This window comes from Bison bison, unplaced genomic scaffold (assembly GCF_000754665.1).
Source record: "Bison bison bison isolate TAMUID 2011002044 unplaced genomic scaffold, Bison_UMD1.0 scf7180017864043, whole genome shotgun sequence".
NCBI classification, from domain to species: domain Eukaryota; kingdom Metazoa; phylum Chordata; class Mammalia; order Artiodactyla; family Bovidae; genus Bison; species Bison bison.
In genome coordinates this window covers 7,369,479-7,386,900 of record NW_011494615.1, presented here as the reverse complement: position 1 = coordinate 7,386,900, position 17,422 = coordinate 7,369,479, and positions in this window count along the sequence as shown.

Here is a 17,422-nt window from a genome sequence, read left to right as displayed (position 1 = left end):
TATCATTGATTTTTTTTTTCCTTAAGGCCTGGGGCCAGAAACTGATACAGAATCTTTATTCTGCATTGTATTCTATTAGTCAAGCAGCCACACAATCGGATTGATGGGTGGAGAGTTAAATCATTTGAGGATCATGCCTTAAAACTTCCAGAATCACCCTGTGGCCACAAATACTTTGCATTCTTTCCACAGGCAGCATAAAGTCATCTTCTCCCCAGGCCCGTGTAAAGGTCTCATCCCATTACAGCATTACGCTCCAAAATCTTGTGAGGTCCTGGAGTAGATGAGGCTCTTGGATGTAGTTTCTTGGGTGTAATTCAAGTGGTTCCTCTCCAAGTGAAGTTCTGTGAATTAAAAAGACAGCGGATCTGCACCAATCACTACCACATCAGTAGTGAGCAATGATGAGAGATGCACAGGAGACTCTGCCTCTATAGGCATTTCCCTTCTAAAAGGACACCAATAAAAGGCACACAGTAGTTACTAGTCCATAAAAAGTCTGAAATCTAACTGGGTAAATACTGTCGGTTCCTTGATTAGGACTCTCTCAACTTCCTGGGAATATTCAGTGGCTCTTTTCTCCATCCTTTGGGCTCTTGGCTGCACCTTCTGAGTTATCCTTCCAGTTGCATAAAAAGTAGCCCATGTTTAAAGCTAAGTCGTTTTCTCAGCTGCTTCCTGTCCATAGTTGTGCAGAGGTCTGAAGACCTCTCTTCATATTGTACTGTCCCTGTCCCTTCCAATCTGATACAATTCAGTTTTAAACTTTGTAGGTCTTTTGAATCAGTTTATAACCTACTCCAATAAGCAAAAACTGTACCAACACGTTGTGGGGGGAGGTGCAGCTTATTTGTATTGTTTGTTCTGGTTCCATTTCTTATAAAGTCACAGTCATGACATTAGCTCAGGCTGCAGTCGTGAAGGCTTAACCAGGCAAGAGGATCCACTTCCAAGCTCACTTGCATGACTGTTGGCCAGAAACCTCAGTGACTCAACATTTGGGACCACAGGGCTGCTTGTTGTTGTTCAGTCACCCAGTAGTGACTTTGTGACCCCGTGGACTGCAGCACATCAGGCCTCCCTGTCCCTCACCATCTTCCGGAGTTTGCCCAAGTTCACATTCAGTGGATCAGTGATGCCATCCAGCCATCTCATCCTCTGATACCTTCTTCTTCTGCTCTCCATCTTTCCCAGCATCAGGGACTTTTCCAGTGAGTTGTCTGTTCACATCAGATGACCAAAATACTGGAGCTTAGGCTTCAGCATCAGTCAATATTCAGCATCAGTGAATATTCAGGGTTGATCTCCCTTAGGATTGACTGCTTTGATCTCCTTGCTGTCTAAGGGACTTTCAGGAGTCTTTTCCAGCACCACAGTTCACAGGCATTAATTCTTTGGCGTTCTGCTTTCTTTATGGTCCACTCTCACAAACATATGTGACCACTGGGAAGACTATAGCCTTGACTATACAGACTTTCGTTGAAAGAGTGATGTCTCTACTTTTCAGCACACTGTCTAGGTTTGTCACAGCTTTCCTGCCAAGAAGCAATCGTCTTCTGATTTCATGGCTGCAGTCACCATCCACAGTGATTTTGGAGCCCAAGAAGAGGAAATCTGTCACTACTTCCATCTTTTCCCCTTCTATTTAACATGAAGTAATGGGGCTGGATGCCATGATCTTAGTCTTTTTAATATTTAGTCTTAAGCCAGCTCTTTCACTCTCCTCCTTCACCCTCATCAAGAAGAGGCTCTTTAGTTCCTCTTTGCTTTCTGCCATTAGAGTGGTATCATCGCATATCTGATGTTGTTGATGTTTCTCCTGCTTATCTTGATTCCAGCTTGTAACTCATCCAGCCTGGCATTTCTTATGATGTTCTCAGTGTATAGGTTAAACAAACGGGGCGACAGCAGACTCCTTTGCTGCTTGAGTATCCTCAAAACATGGCACTGGCACCACCTGAGAGAGCTAATTCTTAGATAGGTTGATAAGGAGTCTGGGGCCCTCAAGTAGGAAAGGGTCCAGGGCTCTCGTGGAGGAGAAAGGGGTCTAGGGCTCTCAAGGAGAAAGAGACAAAACCATCTTTTGAAGGGACAAATGTCAAAGAGTTGGTAGATGTATTTTTAGCCAGAAGAGCCACACTCATCATTATCACTTAATAGGTTTTTGAAGGAACTAAAATAGAAGAATTAGATCAGAAATTCAAGGTATAAAAATGGAAAGGAGGTTAAAATTATCACTGTTTATAGACTATCTGCTCATATATCTGCAAATGTCATGGGAAGACAGTGAAAATAACACGGTGGTATCTAGGAACTAACTTATGAAGTATAAAGAATTATGTGAGCAAAGATTTTTAATTCTGATAAATACAAATGTACATTGAAAACTGAAAACACTCAGCAGTGTGTCCAGTCACTCAGCAGTGTCCGACTCTTTGCGACCCCATGATTGTAGCCCACTAGGCTCCTCTGTCCATGGGATTTTCTCAACAAGAATACTGGAGTGTGTTGCCATGCCCTCCTCCAGAGGATCTTTTGGACCCGGGGATTGAACCTGCGTCTCCTACATTGGCATTTTACCACTAAGGCACCTGAGAATCTAAAAATACTACATCCAGTATTATAATGGTAGTTCTCCATAAGCTGACAGTAAACTTAATATGATTCCAATAAAAATAGTAACAAATATTTAACTGGACAAGCTGATTCTAAGATTAATATGGGAAAATAAATAAGCAGAAATAGCCCCCCAAATTTGAAAAAGTCAAATGAAAATATTTATAAATCTAAATATTTAAAAGAGTGTGTATTGGTGAATGAATAAATAAATAAGAGAATGAAAAATCTAGAAACAGATCAATATGCATATGGAAACTTACTGTGCAATAAAAACTGGCATCTCAAATAGTGGAAGAAAATGGAACATTCAGTAAATGATATGGGAATCAAGTTAACCAACTGAAAAACATACCAAAATAAATTAAAAGTGGATTCATTGTTTTTTCCAAAAAGATTGGAAAGGATGGAAAGCAAAATCGTAAAACACTAGAAGTAAATATGAGAACATAAAAATTTTAGATATTCAGAGAGGACAAGGCTTTTTAAATTATGACTCAAAATCTAGAAATTTTAAGAGGTGGATAATATTTGACAACCTAAAAATTATACTTTTCTTCCTAACAACCACTGCCATAATTAAATTTAAAGGAGAACAGGAAAATACTATTTAGGACTTAGATCAGGGACAAAAAGTTTTATTTCCCTAATACATAAATTTCCTATAAATAGATTACTATGAAAATGGCCTTTATACACTACAACTCCAAAGAATACACAGATTGGGAGTAAGTCTAGGATATACCCATACAGAAACTTTCATTGAAAAGAGCAACGAAATTGAAGAGCTACTTCTTGCAGGACAGCCTAAAACCTCACCACTAGAATTTTATGTTGCCAGTAACGGTGAAGATTAGCCACATCTGAAGAAAACTTTGTTCTTGTAAGACAGTGGAAGAAGCTGATATAGCTTTCAATAGAAAGGACTGCTATAGCCATAGTCAGTGATCCCATACCTATCATTTTCTCTCAATTAGATGGGACCCTGGGGATCAGCTGAAGAACAACTGCTCTTAGACAGCCTTCATCCAATCAGAACTTAGTGGCAGCTAATGGCCAGGAAGACAGCTGGTAAACAGGAAGGACAAGCTTCTGATGTAGAAAATCAGATCTTTAAGAAATGTTCACATTTGAGTGCTGGATTAAAAAGTGCTACCTGCTTGGAATTCTGCACAGCAATTAACTTTTACTTGAGAAAAATGAATGATAGATAGATAGCATGATTTTCAAATGCTCACAAGTTAGCATGATTTTGAAATGCTTCTGTGTGATGGGTTTTGGGCTTACGCTTAACCATTTCAAAATATGCATGCTTTCTCTGTTAAGCGGTTCTGGGAGCTAGTGAGTGAATGCTCGTGTCCCCTCAAAAATCCAAGTGATAGTATTAGAAGGCAGGGCCTTTGGGAGGTGATGAGCTCATAAGGTCCCACAGAGCTCCCTAGCCCCTTCTGCCATGTGAGGACACAATGAGAAGTCTGCAACCCATAAGACAGCCCTCTCCTATCTATGCTGGACCACTATTCTCAGACTTCCAGCCTCCAGAACTGTGAGAAATAAATCCTGGTGTTTATAAGCCACCCAGTCTGTGGTATTTCATCATAGTAGCCTGGAGAGATTAAGACAGTGGGGTGCTAGATGTCCCTATGGGACATACTGAGGTTTGGGAAGTTACTGAGCTGCAGTGTCAGGTTCTGCTGTACAACCAGCCATTTCAGAATTTACTGGCATAAACAACCAGCATTTACTTGGCTCATGCTTCTGTGGGTCAACCAGCTGGGCTCAGTTGGGCAACTATTGTGAGCTCAGCCAGTCTTCCTCATGCCACTGCAGTAAGCCGTGGGATGGCTTTGCTGATCTTGGCCAGCTCTCTCCTACATCTGGAGTTTGGCAGGGACAACTGGGCTGATTTGAGTTTCAATGTATGGCTTCCCACTCTCCTGCAGACTAGCCCTGCTTTATGCCCGTGGTGGTTGAATGGGTTGCAAGAGACAGTATAAGGACTTGATCAGCCCAGAACTTGAGCACTATCACGTCTGCTGAAATATCTTGGCCAAAGCAAGTCATAAGACCAGCCCTCGTCCAAGAGATGGGGAAACAGACTCAACCTCTTAGCAGGAGGCGATGCAAAATCACAATTATGTGGATATAAATGCTGACAAGGAGCAAAGATGATTTTTACTTGCTGATTCTTAAAATGCTTCAACATAATAAAATGCACTTCTTTTTTTTTTTCAGATTCTGTTAACAGGGGAGGGATTGGAAAATTGTGGCCATTTTTGTAAAAAACATTAGAGGTACCAAGGGAACGTTTTTGATGAGCACAATAAAGGACAGAAATGGTATGGACCAAAAAGAAGCAGAAGATATTACAAAGAGGTGGCAAGAATACACAGAAAAACTGTACAAAAAAGATCTTCATGACCCAGATAACCACAATAGTGTGATCACTCTCCTAGAGCCAGACATCCTGGAGTCTGAAGTCAAGTGGACCTTAGGAAGAATCACTTCGAACAAAGATAGTGTAGGTGATGGAATTCCAGCTGAGCTATTTCAAATCTTAAAAGATGATGCTGTGAAAGTGCTACACCCAATATGTCAGCAAATTTGGAAAACTCAGCAGAGGCCACAGGACTAGAAAAGGTCAGTTTTCATTCCAATCCCAAAGAAAGGCAATGCCAAAGAATGTTCAAACTATTGCACAATTGCACTCATCTCAAATGCTAGCAAAGTAATGCTCAAAATCCTCCAAGTGAGGCTTCAACAATACGTGAACTGAGAATTTCCAAATGTTCAAGCTGCATTTAGAAAAGGCAGAGGAACCAAAGGTCAAATTGCTAACATCCGTTGGATCATAGAAAAAGCAATAGAATTCCAGAAAAACACCTACTTCTGCTTCATTGACTATGCTAAAGACTTTGACTGTGTGGATCATAACAAACTGTGGAAAATTCTTGGAGATGGGAATACCGGATCACCTTACCCCTCCTGAGAAACCTGGATGCAGGTCAAGAAGCAACAGTTAGAACTGCAAATGGAACAATGGACTAGTTCAAAATTGGGAAAGGAATACGTCAAGGTTGTATATTGTCATCTTGCTTATTTAACTTATATGCATTAAAAATCATGCAAAATGCCAGGCTGCATGAAGCACAAGCTGGAATCAAGATTTCAGGGAGAAATATCAATAACCTCAGATATGCAGATGAAACCACCCTTATAGCAGAAAGTGAAGAGGAACTAAAGAGCCTCTTGATGAATGTGAAAGAGGAGAGTGAAAAAGCTGGCTTAAAACTCAACATTCAAAAAAACTAAGATCACGGCATCTGGTCCCATCACTCCATGGCAAATAGATGGGGAAACAATGGAAACAGTGACAGACTTTATTTTTTTGGGCTCCAATATCACTGCAGATGGTGACTGCAGCCATGAAATTAAAAGATGCTTGCTCCTTGAAAGTGGAAAAGGCAATGGCAACCCACTCCAGTACTCTTGCCTGGAAAATCCCATGGACGGAGGGGCCTGGTAGGCTGTAGTCCACGGGGTCGCTAAGAGTCGGGCATGACTGAAGCGACTTAGCAGCAGCAGCAGCTCCTTGGAAGAAAAGCTATAACCAACCTAGCTGCTGCTGATGCTAAGTTGTTTCAGTCGTGTCCGACTCTGTGTGACCCAATGGACGGCAGCCCACCAGGCTTCCCCGTCCCTGGGATTCTAGCATATTAAAAAGCAGAGACATTACTTTGCCAACAAAGGTCTGTCAAGTCAAAGCTACGGTTTTTCCAGTAGTCATGATGTGAGAGTTGGACCATAAAGAAAGCTGAGTACCAAAGAATCAATGCTTTTGAACTGTGGTGTTGGAGAAGACTCTTGAGAGTCCCTTGGACTGCAAGGAGATCCAATCAGTTCATCCTAAAGGAAATGAGTCCTGAATATTCACTGGAAGGACTGATGCTAAAGCTGAAACTCCAATACTTTGGCCAACTGATGGAAGAACTGACTCATTGGAAAAGACCAATGCTGGGAAAGATTGAAGGCAGGAGGAGAAGGGGACAACAGAGGATGAGATGGTTGGATGGCATCACCAACTTGATGGATATGAGTTTAAGCAAGCTCCAGGAATTTGTGATGGACAGGAAAGCCTGGTGTGCTGAAGTCCACGGGGTTGCAAAGAGTTGGATGCGAGTGAGCGACTGAACTGAACAAACAAGTAGGCAGGAAAATATTTGAAATACTTCAAGTCAGCTGGACAAAAAACTATTAAAATTTGTTCCTGAAACAGTTAACAAATATGCTCATTGTGAGGTTGGTGGATAACAATATAATTAGGTAGGATTTGATAAAAGCCCTTTGCCTTTGACATGAGAATGTTAGAACTTCCCTGGTGGTCCAGTGGCTAAGACTCTGTGCTCCCAGTACAGGGGGCCTGGGTTCAATCCCTGGTCAGAGAACTAGAACCCAAATAAGAGCATGCAACAAAGATCGAACTAATCCTGTGTGCTGCAACAAGACCTGGTGCAGTCAAATAAATATTAAAAAATAAAATTAGAATGTTACCTTCCTGGTTCTGTAGTTGCATGGGAGAATGCCCTTCAACCAGACTTTGAGAACTGGAAGTATGTCACTAAGAATATGAACACCATGTATTGAAAGAATGCATAACCACAAGTAAGGGTCAGGTACTCTTCTGAACAGGAGTCAGTAGGTTAGACAGTGGAGCTAAATTTGGATTTGAATTCCAGCTCTGCCAATTATTACTGTGTGATCTAAGACTAGTTACAAAACCCCTCTTTACCTTAGCTTCTTCATGTGTAAGATGGAGATAATAGTATATGTTCTTTATGGAGTCGTTATGAAGATTAAATAATACATTGACTGAGCTTGAAACTCTGCACAGTTCACGATAAGCATTATGTGTTTGCTCTTGTGTGTAATCTCCAAAGAGTCTCTGACGTATCCCGTCAACAAGAATGAGCTGACTACTGTGCCCTGGATAAGCAGGCAATCCAAGCACAGACATCTGTCATGGTGTCTTTGACTATGTCATAAAACCAACAAAGGATGAAATGCTATTTGACCATATATCAATGTGGACAGTGCTACAGCTTATAGTCAGTCATTTCACTGAGATGCCCCAGACACATGGCAGTTTCTTGAATGTTTTACTCTATGATGAATGACTGAAAACATTCTAACCTAGAGAATTGTGTGGGTCTGGTAATCCATATGCTTCCAAATGCCCTTTATCTCAAAAAACAAAAACAAAAACAGAACAGGTAATTTTTTTTCCTCCTAGACAAATTTAATATTATGCTTCTCCAAACTACCTTAAATCTTTCTTATTTTTTCTCTATGTATTTAAAAATTTTTAAACTTATAGGAAATTTGAAAGAACATGAAAATGATCACCTATATATTCTTTAGTGATATATGACTATTGTTAATATTGTATTTGTTTTTTCTCTTTATCCACCTATTATTTGCTTAAACATGTGAAATTAAGTTGCAGATTTCATGACATCCTTACATAGATACTTCACAATGTATTCTAAGAGTAAAGAAATTCTCTAACAGAATTATAGTATCTTCATTACATCCCCAAGTTTTTAACTTCAATTAAAGAAGTTATTTATTTTCTATTATTATATATCATTAATGTATATTATTTTATTCATTTCTGAATCTCTCCATTTGTCCTTAAATTGTTTATTATAGTTTTTTCTTTAATCCAGAATTCAATTAAAGGTCACAACTACATTTGTTTTTAGTCTTTTTTTTGGCCATGCCAAGACCATTGCGGGATCTTAGTTTCCCAACCAGAGGTTGAACCCCGGCCACTGCAGTGGCCCTTCAGGGAATTCCCAAGCTACTGCAATTTTGGAGGTGTTTGCTAAAGCAGTTAGCATGTCTACATAACCACATGTCCAGCTCCCTGTATTAGCTTCCTAATACACTGTAACAAATTCCTGGGTGATTAAAATAATGCAAATTTATTATCTCACAGCTCTGGAAGTCCTAAGTCTGAAACAAGTATCACTGGACTAGAGAGTTAAGGCAGGGCTGTGTATCTTCTGGACGTTCTAGGGGAGAGGCTGGTTCCCTGCCTCTTCCAGCTTTTGGAGGCTGCCGGCACCCCTTGGCTCTCATCAGTCCAACCTGTGGCCCTCACATCTCCTTCTCTGACTGACTCTCCCGCCTCCTTCTTTCATTTATGATGATTACATAGGGCCCACTTCCAGGATAATCCAGGGTACCCTCCCCAGCTCAAGATTCTTAATCACGCCCGCAAAGTCTCTTTTGCCATATAATGTAACATATTCACAGTTTCCCAGAACTAGGACTGGACATCTTTGGAAGTCATTATTCTGCTACTGATAAAGTAAAATTATATATGTGAAGGTGGGACAAGAAGATATTTGAACATATTCTCTCTTGGTCCATTTGAGCCACCATCCACTCCCCTTCAGTGTGCATCATGCATCTCCATTACACATTAACTAGATCCCTTTAGAAAACACGCGAAGGCCACCCACCCAAAAAATGCTATTTCCTCCCAGTGCCAGCAAGGTTAACTCCTTAGGAGGTACATTCCTTTCTCAGTCCTGTAAGGGGTCACAGTAATTCACCATTCGCCTTGTTGGATTATGTAAACTGTCAACAGGTTAGTTCCTTTGATGTACAACCTTTGTCTCAAAAATTTATATAACTGTGCTTTGACCTCCAATGCATGGAAACAGTCCTCAGAGCTTTCTGAAAGTCTGTCTCATGGGCTATAACCCTCAGGGTAGCTCGAACAAAACTTTCTCTTTCCTTCTTAGAGTGACAAATCATTAATTTTTACATTGACACTTCCACACTTCACTTCCTTTACCTCTTTGCTTGCTACTCTGCTCTGTGAAGTCTTACTGCTGGTCTTTTTAAGATTCCTACGCATCCTCATCCCTGATTTTTTCCCCTCAGTCTTCACTGTAATCTCAAGGATGCTGTAATTTTCGTATCTTTTCTCTTCAACTAGAATATAAATCTGTGAGGGAAGCCATTTTTCTCCAGTTTTCAATGCACAAATACCTAGAGCAATGCCTGACATTTCAATAGGTGCCCAAGCTCTTGTTACACAAGTGACTCAGGGTTGTCATTAATACATTTGTACATAGATGTCCTATAAGAACATGTAATGTAAAAACACACAAACACGCTGCTAACTGGGAAGACTTAAAGTGGCGCCCATAAACTGCTTGACAATTGCTAAAAGGATTGTGAAATCAAAGAACTATGCATTATAAGTAACATCAGTGCTATTTATCATCAATACCTCTAGATCAGTGCTTCTCATACATTAATATGCATATGAACCACAAACCATCACACACCCCGGAGCTTGTTAGAAAGAATACAGAATGCAGATTCTGATTCTGTAGGTCTGAGGTGAGGCCTGGGCTTCTGCACTGATGAATTTCTGGGTGATGTTATAAATGCTGGTCTATGAAACAGCAAAACTTACATGATGTTAAAATCAGAAATGTCAACGGTAACTTCTTTTGCAGGAAAGGTGTTAAAACTGAGATCTAAGGACCTAAAGCAAGAATCAGTGTGCCCCAATTGTACCATTATGGATTACTGGTGTGGTAGGGGATTCTCTGAATTGAGATATCACTTAGATTGGTGTTTGTAATGCATAAATACTGGTTTAAATACAGAGAGAGGAAAAAAAGGGCAAACTGGGTCAAGGAAGCAGAGGAAAAGATGAGAAGGCTTTTTTTTGTAGGGATAAGACTTTAAAAAAAAGAAATATATATGAAGTCATACCCCTGTATACTCACATCTCTATACTCTTTTTCTTTCTTCAGGTCCCCCTGTCTTTATATCCCTGCTTGCAATCTCGAATGAACCCTTTCCCCCCAGACTATAAAATCATATCATGTACACGTGTTAGTTTTTTATTGGTTATGCTTTTGCCACCATGAATATCTGCAAGTGCTTGTGTAAGGCATTTACTTTTTAAGAAAATCAAAGCGGCAGAAGTATGTGGCTTGAAACATCTACTACGAATACACTGGAAGACTGGGATTGACATATTCACACTACTATATATAAAATAGCTAATGAAGACCTGCTGTGTAGCAGAGGGAACTCTACGCAATGCTCTGTAATGGCCTATATGGGCAAAGAATCTAAAAAAAGAGTGGAGATATGTATATGTATAATGGATTCACTTTGCTGTACAGCAGAAACTAATACTGTAAATGAACTATGAAAATTTAAAGTGAAAGTCACTCAGTCATGTCTGACTTTTTGCGACCCCAAGGACTATACAGTCCATGGAATTCTCTAGGCCAGAATACTGGAGTCGGTAGCCTTTCCCTTCTCCAGGGGATCTTCCCAACCCAGGATTGAACCCTGGTCTCCCACATTGCAGGTGGATTCTTTACCAGTTGAGCCACAAGGGAAGCCCTGTAAACCAACCCTACTCCAATAAAAATTTTTTAAAAAACAGCAAAACAATCCAATAATAAAAAGATCCAACAAAACACAGACCTCTGTCCTAATCTCCCTTCTCATGAGGTTGCCCCTTTCCAAAGCACACTTTTAACCTTTAGCAATGTCTCCTGATACATAGTTCTAGACACTATCTATTCACTTTCAAGGGAAGGTGAGGTTTCAATAGTCTATATACCTCCCACCCAAACACAGCTAATGCAGCTTTTTGGTGAAGTTAGCTTTTATTGTTACCATCATGATGCGTAGTAGTAGCAGGAGTAGTCGTCCTTGCTCAGTTGTGTCCGACTCTTTGCAACTCGGAGGACTGGAGCCTGTCAGGCTCCTCTGTCCATGGAATTCTCCAGGTAAGAATATTGGAGCTACCTGGGAAGCCCTCATTATGTGTAAATATTCAAAATTAAGCATATACTATATTATGATACATACTTCACTTTTCATTTGCTTGTCAAATTACCTACATCCACTCAAACAGTGTGAGAAAATTTCTTCCCAATACATTCATTCATTACATGAATCCCCCCCTTTCTCTTCCCTCTTTCCCTCCTCGTCTTGAAGACATTCCCCTACTACACCTGTAGGAGCCTACTCTACCTGTATTCCAGTCTGGGCTGGCTATCCCTCCTTAGGGCTACTGTATGGCTTCTTCCTGAGTCATCTCTCACCAGCCAGGCTTGAAGACAGGCAAGCAAAGGGAGGAAGGGCAGTAGGAAAGGATGATGAAATCAGAAGGATTAGTCTCAGTGAGATGTTAGGTAGGGCTGGAGCTGGCTGCCTTGCCTAGTCACACTGTGTTACCAAGCATGTCCAAGCCAAACGTTTGGGGTGAAATTTTCTTTTTTGGTCACACCACAGAGCTTGTGGAATCTAAGTTCCCCATCTGGGATCAAACCCAGGCCCCCAGCATTGGAAGTGTACAGTCCTAACCACTGGACTGCCAGGGAATTTCCCATTTGGGTTGAATTATAAGGCCTCATTTTATCGATGTTTCCAGTACGACGGAGGATATGGAAATTGCATCTTCTTTAACGACTATGAACATTATTTTTTACTTATTTTGAGAACTTTTGTACTTCCATAGGTGAGATGTGTGCATTTTAGAAACTTTTTATGCACCGGTTATACAAACTATATAAGGAGTATTTTTGAAATGCATAGATGGTTATTGATTTTAAGATCTTAAAAGGCACCAATATTCACAAAATTGGGAGAGGACCTTACAAGTGTTCATGTACAATAACTAGAGTATTTATAGCACAGAGATTAAGTTTTCTATCTCTGGCCGTAGTCTGGGTTTAAAACACAGCTTGAGCTACACAACTTGGGCAAATCAATTAACTTCTCTAAATCTTAAGTCTATTCTGTAAATTGGGGATGATGATAATAATACTTGTTGTGTAGGATTGGAACAAAAAGTTAATGCATGTAAAGTACTCAGCACAAAACTTGACACATAGGAAAGAACAATTAGTATTACATATTTTCATGCTAAAATACAGAGCAGCTAGTCAAAATGTGAAAACATGTAGGATGACTGTACTGTTTTTATGAGATCTGGATAAAGACTCACTGAATTAATTTACTAATGCATTCATTTATAAAATAAACATTAAGACTTCCTATGTTCAAATATTGCAGACAGTGTTACAAATATATAAATGGTTTTTTAAATAAAAGGGCCTATGCAGCATTTCAAAAGCCAAATTTGCACGGATAGATGAAAGGATAAAGAAATGTAGTAGATACAATGCAATATTATTCAGCCTTAAAAAGAAGGAAATCCTGGTATATGCCACAACACTGATGAACCTTGGAGATGTTATGCTCAGTGTTTAATAAGTCAGTCCCCAAAGGACAGATACTATATGATTCCACTCCTATGAAGTACCTAAAGTTGTCAGAATCATAAAAACAGAAAGTAGATGGATGGGTGCCAAGGGCTAGGGGGAAGGGAATTAGTGTTTAATAGGAACAGAATTTCAGTTTTGCAAGATGAAGTTCTAGAGATCTGTTATACAACAATGCCAATGTACCTAACACTACTGAACTGTATACTTAAAAATGGCTACAATGGTGAACTCAATGTTACATGCTTCCTTTTTTTACTACAATTAAAAACAGAACTTTTTAAAGCCCTGCAATTAGCAAAAGAAATGCTGAGTCTGTGATGGCTAGGTGGAGAAGCTCAGATCCAAGGAGGTGAAATGACTCAGCATGAAGGAAGACAGCAACAGCCCAGGGTGGCAGCTCAATCACTGTGCCCCGCCTGCAGCTGTAAAGGCCCTCCCTTGTGGAGCTTCCGGCTATGTCCAAGAAACAGGCATTACTTCATTTGGTCTCACGATATTCTTATGTGCTAAGTGCTACTGTTTTTGCTATTCTGTGGATGAGGAACTGGGAGTTTTGAGAGACGAAGTTGTCCAAATGCTGGAAATAGTGACTCTGCACTTGAGCACCAGTTCTCTGTAAAACGCATTCTCTGCTACTATCCTCTTTTGGGAAGAGGAGGAAATCTGGGACCGATGCCAAGTAGCTAATGCAACAGCAGAGGGTGAGGGTGGTGACAAGAGGCAGAGGGTGGCAGATCTACCTACGGTATGATACAACCTTAAAGAAGGTAGGACTTAAGACAAAGTGGGTCCGAGTCCATATGCCAAATTTAGAAAAACACATCAGCACTGAAGTCAGAATCACTGAAATCAGTGTATGAACAGAGTGAGTAGAGAGTGCAAGAGACGAAGCCATGATTGAATTATTGCAATCTCTGTGGCAATACATGTCAATATGCAACTTCTGAAAGAGTTGCTTCATACAATAGATAACTAATGAGAACCTACTGTACAGCACAGGAAACTACTCAATGCTCTGTGGTGACCTAAATGGGAGGAAATTTAAAAGAGAGGGGCTATACATATATATATAGCTGATTCACTTTCCTGTACAGCAGAAACTATCACACCACTGTAAAGCAACTATACTCCAATAAAAATTAATTAAAAAGTAAGTCGCTTTAACTTGCCTCCTCTGTTCTTTTATATTACTCTGATATACCACGGGTATCATGTGATTTCCCAAAAATTTTTACATAGAGTCATTTATGGTAATCAGGTTGTGAATAAAGTTCTTAATAGCTTTTGTACTTTGACCCTATCTTAATGATCATTACTTTTTTGCTATTTTTATATGTGGTAAAAATGCATGTAACATAAAATTTACCATCTTAATAATTTTAAAATGTTTAGTTCAGTGTTATTAAGCATATTCAGTTTTGCAACTATCACCAACACCCATTTCCAGAACTCTTCATCACTGCAACATGTAATCCTGTGCCTTCATTTAATAGGGACTCCCTCTTCCCTCCTCCCTGAAACCCGACAAACACCATTGTATTAAACTTTCTGTCTCTAGGTACCTCATACAGGTGGAGTTCTACAATATTTGAATATTAAGTTTTTAATACTTTTCAACAAACCTTAAGGCCATTCTTCGGCGTCTTCTCGGTCATCCACACTGCTGCACACCTAGAGAAAACCTCGCTGTATGGAAATTTTCTGACCTCAAGAGCCAGAAATCAGTTCTTAGAAATAAAAATTACCATTTCTCTTACAAGAGCAAAATGCGAAGGACTACCCTAGCACCCAGGCATTCGACTGAGACTTCAGAATGGAGTAGGTGGCAGGAGAAAATGAACAGAAAATAGTTTGGACAGAATTGGGGATCGATGTTTTGTGTTGAATGTTTGGCATGTGAGCTCATATGTATTAAAACATGGGAAAATTTACCCTAAAATTCAGCTGAAAATGAGTTCTGGATTCTTCATTTTCTATTCAACATTAGTGTAAACAACTGATTCGGCATTTTTAAACTGGGCTGTATTGCCAGCGCAGCTGTCTATGGACACGCCTTTGCTTTGATGCAAGGTTTCTCATCCTGGGCGTTACTGACATTTGGGGCTGCATACTTGTTTTGTTGAGGGGGGTTGCTGGAGGGGCAGTTCTGTGCATGTAAGACGCTTAGTAGCATCTCTGACTTGCACCCACTAGATGTCAGTAGCACTTCCTTACCAAGTTCTGACAACTAAAACAGCCTCGACACTGCCAGATGTCTTCCAGTGGGCAAAATCATCCCAGAGAACTGTGGTTTTAGAAGGATGGAGAAGAAAAAGCACATTTCTTGCTTTGTTGAAGTAACTCAAGTGTAAGTCTCTACTTTGACCTGAACTTTGATAAAAATTAAAGTTATAAATCTGGTTATAGACTAAAACCAGCAAGCACTCTCTTTTTGCACTGACTTCCAATAAAATAGTAGCTCAGATGGTAAAGAATTTGCCTGCAATGAGGGAGAGCTGGGTTCAATCCCTGGATCAGGAAGATCCCTTGTAGGAGGGAATGGCATACCCACTCGAGTATTCTTGCCTGGAGAATCCCATGGACAGGGGAGCCTGGCAGGCTAAAATGCAGGGGGTGGCAGAGAGTCTGACATGACTGAATGAGGTTCACTCACTCCAAAAATATCAGATTCACTTTCTTTGTGCATGCTCAGTCATGTCCGACTCTTTGTGACCCCACGGACTGTAGCCCACCAGACTCCTCTGTCCATGGGATTCTCCAGGCAAGAACACTCGAGTAGGTAGCCATTCCTTCTTAGAGGGGATCTTCCCAACCCATGGATTAAATCTGCGTTTCCTGCCTTACAGGCAGATTCTTCACCACTGTGCTACCTGGGAAGCTCTCACACATTCGTAAGGAAAAAAAATACTGGGAGACTGGGGCTGCACTCAGGGCTAGCTGGTCAGGATGGTTTGCAAAAAGCAACACTCTGGGCACTTTCTACCCCGAGTTACAGGCCGACTCCTCCTATACCGATCCCATTTCTGAAAGCCTATTAATGCATTTCTCCCATTTACCAGATCCACAGCTACATATTAACAGCAGATAGATTTTAGAGGTGTCAGATACACAGCTTCCCTGGTGGCTCAGCTGGTAAAAAATCCATCTACAATGCAGGAGACCTGGGTTCGATCCCTGGGTTGGGAAGATCCCTTGAAGAAGGGAAAGGTTACCCACTCCAGTATTCTGGCCTAGAGAATTCCATGGACTGTATAGTCCATGGGGTCGAACAGAGTTGGACACGACTGAGCGACTTTCACTTTCAAATGCACAGCAGGTGCTCAAACATTTACTAGGTAAATAATGATAATCAGAACCAGATTCATAGAGACCAATCTGGAAAAAAAATTGTAACCTAAAAACCAACTCACTTCTGAAGTTTTCGGAGTATGTAAAATTGAGGGGTCTGTGATGTTAATTCTATAATCATGCTGTTTTTCAGCTTGTCTTCGGTGAACTCCTTCGTTCAGTTAGATGAGTACTAGTACCCAGTCAGGTGCCAGTCTCCACTGGCATCCCATGTTCCAGCTAAACCAAGCTGTGTAATGATGGCCAGTTGGGTAGATACAAAAGGCATGTTCAGTCTGGAAAGCGGATACAGTATTATAACTGTGTAAGAAAAGGAAAACTTTTGAACTAAAACCACGGAAAGAAAAGCTATATCCAAGTTTTGTTTTTTTTTTGATTGTGAGAATGCAGAGATTTGGGGGGAGAAGATCTTTTATGGGAATTTTAAGAGAGAATGAATTTTTTTTTTACCTTTATCAAACAAACCATGGTTTAAAAAGTTCTAGTGATACACCCTAATGCTACTTACTGCACATATAGCCCTAGCATTGCCTTGCTCTTTGGTTTCCCTCTGTTGTTCCGGTTCTGTAACCCCAATAAGTCTCAGACCCATTTAGCTCTAGACAAAGTTTACGCCTCACCTCTTCTAGGAAGCCTTCTGTGATTACACCTTATGTGCACCGTCACCCCCATTCCCTACCTCCCATCAACACCTTGTGTGTTATTCTCTACAAGAGCACTAACCACACTGCATCATGGTTATCTGCTCTACTTTGGATCAGTGAAGGCAAATACTCAGGTATCTTTTGCATGAATGAATGTAGGTAAATCTGAGATACTGAAATTCTTACACATATAAAGATTTCTTGTATTTTCTTGTTTTACTTTTGATTACTATTACATGAATAATTTAAACCCAGCTAGAATAATTTAGACACAGCTATTTAAGTAACTAGGAAATCTTTAAATAAGTGATATCTTTCTACATTTGGCAATTTCATAGCAAAGACATCTATAAAGTTACCTAGTATGAAATAATGAGAGATGTGCCATAGATGTAGCTATTTGTTACAGGAATATTCAGCAAAGGTCTACAACCCAGGATTATGCTGCACACATACCAAGGAATATTTCGCTGT